This window comes from Penaeus vannamei, unplaced genomic scaffold, assembly GCF_042767895.1.
Source record: "Penaeus vannamei isolate JL-2024 unplaced genomic scaffold, ASM4276789v1 unanchor4004, whole genome shotgun sequence".
NCBI classification, from domain to species: Eukaryota; Metazoa; Arthropoda; class Malacostraca; order Decapoda; family Penaeidae; genus Penaeus; species Penaeus vannamei.
Window position 1 is genome coordinate 18 of NW_027216984.1, and position 2,483 is coordinate 2,500.

The window sequence follows — 2,483 nt, forward strand, 5'->3', positions numbered from 1 at the left end:
GCATGCATACATTGGCAGGTTAGAGAGCATATTATGACAAATATCGTTTGTGTTTTAAAAGAAGAGTAATGTTGTGCATTCCGTAATAAAGGCCCGTGATAACTTTATATATATATATATATATATATATATATATATATATATATATATATATATATATATACATATATATATTATTCTGACAATAACAAATATGAATTTTAAAGTATTAATTCAGCAACATGACAAAGAACTTATAAGCAGATATATGACATTAGGGTTTCATACCTCATGAATGGGACAGTTAAAAGGTTATTATTTCGTGTTATTATCTCGTTCGTTTGCTCTCGTAATAAAACATCATTCCCGAGTATATATACATTTATAAAGATAAAAGCAGCAGTATCTCTATTATATTTCAATGCCAAAGTAGTCCTTATCACTCTTCTGAATGGTGATTATGGGGCTTTTAGAGTGAGGCTGATTTATATCAGTTCAAGAGGACCTGCCTCTCTCGCTCTCTCTCTCTCTACTTCCCTCTCTCTCTCTACCTCACTCTCTCTCTCTACCTCCCTTTCTCTCTACCTTCCTCTCTCTCTCTCTACCTTCCTCTCTCTCTCTACCTCCCTCTCTCTCTCTACCTCCCTTTCTCTCTACCTTCCTCTCTCTCTCTACCTTCCTTTCTCTCTACCTCCCTCTCTCTCTCTACCTTCCTCTCTCTCTCTACCTCCCTTTCTCTCTACCTTCCTCTCTCTCTCTACCTTCCTCTCTCTCTCTACCTTCCTCTCTCTCTCTACCTTCCTTTCTCTCTACCTTCCTCTGTCTACCTCCCTTTCTCTCTACCTCCCTTTCTCTCTCTACCTTCCTCTCTCTCTCTACCTTCCTCTCTCTCTCTACCTCCCTTTCTCTCTCTACCTCCCTTTCTCTCTCTACCTTCCTCTCTCTCTCTACCTCGCTCTCTCTCTCTACCTCCCTTTCTCTCTACCTTCCTCTCTCTCTCTACCTTCCTCTCTCTCTCTACCTCACTCTCTCTCTCTACCTCCCTTTCTCTCTACCTTCCTCTCTCTCTCTCTCTACCTTCCTCTCTCTCTCTACCTCACTCTCTCTCTCTACCTTCCTCTCTCTCTCTACCTCCCTCTCTCTCTCTACCTCCCTTTCTCTCTACCTTCCTCTCTCTCTCTACCTTCCTCTCTCTCTACCTCCCTTTCTCTCTACCTTCCTCTCTCTCTCTACCTTCCTCTCTCTCTACCTCCCTTTCTCTCTCTACCTTCCTCTCTCTCTACCTTCCTCTCTCTCTCTACCTTCCTCTCTCTCTCTACCTCACTCTCTCTCTCTACCTCCCTCTCTCTCTCTACCTCCCTTTCTCTCTACCTTCCTCTCTCTCTCTACCTTCCTCTCTCTCTCTACCTCACTCTCTCTCTCTACCTCACTCTCTCTCTCTACCTCCCTTTCTCTCTACCTTCCTCTCTCTCTCTCTCTCTACCTCCCTTTCTCTCTCTACCTCCCTCTCTCTCTCTACCTCCCTTTCTCTCTACCTCACTCTCTCTCTTTACCTCACTCTCTCTCTCTACCTCCTTTTCTCTCTACCTTCCTCTCTCTCTCTACCTCCCTTTCTCTCTACCTTCCTCTCTCTCTCTACCTTCCTCTCTCTCTCTACCTTCCTCTCTCTCTCTACCTCCCTCTCTCTCTCTACCTTCCTCTCTCTCTCTACCTTCCTCTCTCTCTCTACCTCCCTCTCTCTACTCCCCTCTCTAGGTCCCAGGAAGCAGCCACGTCTTCCTTCCTTCCTCTTCCTCTTCCTCTTCCTTCAGCAGGCACGGGCACGGCGGGGTCCTCTCGAGACACTCAGACGCGTCGCACGTTTCCCTCTCATCTAAAAAGAAAGAAAGAAAGAGCTAGAGAACACAATAAATATCAACTAAATAGGCGAATGAAAAAATGGAACTAATTGTGAACAGAAAATTATAGTACAAATGTGAAAAGATATATATATATGTATATATATATATATATATATATATATATATATATATATATATATATATGTATATATATATAGAAATGGCCTCGGCGGTGACAGATGCAATCACAATACCCAAGCATACACGCGGACCATTTTGATTTTTAATTTTTGTTTACAGTTTCATATCGTATCTAGGGAGTGACCTGTTCATTTTTTTAATGTTCGCGCTAATGGACTTTGATAGAGTTTTCACGGCAGTGAAAACGCTGATCAATCGTTTTTTCGCGAAAGAAGAGAACACCCTCTCCGGGGTTAAAGCGGAGAAACGGAGGCGGAGGCGGCGGAGGAAGAACAGCCGCAAGTCTCCTGCAAAACCCCTGACGCGGACTGAGGAGACTGCCTCGAGAAAGCCCGAGGGGACTGCCACGCAACAGTCCAAGAAGCCTGCCAAGCTATAGTCTGAGAAGCAACAGTCTGAGAAGAAGCCAGCCAAGCAACAGTCTAAGCCAGCCAAGCAACAGTCTGAGAAGAAGCCAGCCAA

General features: G+C 44.1%; 1 long non-coding RNA gene across 1 annotated transcript in view; it reads right to left on the bottom strand.

Annotated features, from left to right (window-relative positions):
* Nucleotides 1-342: 342 nt before the first annotated feature.
* LOC113811193 (uncharacterized) overlaps nucleotides 343-2,483 on the bottom strand; it is a 10,983-nt gene continuing 8,842 nt past the window's right edge. The window contains exon 3 of the long non-coding RNA XR_011398475.1: nucleotides 343-1,852. This is a non-coding gene — a long non-coding RNA (uncharacterized lncRNA). The remainder of the gene's footprint in view (nucleotides 1,853-2,483) is intronic.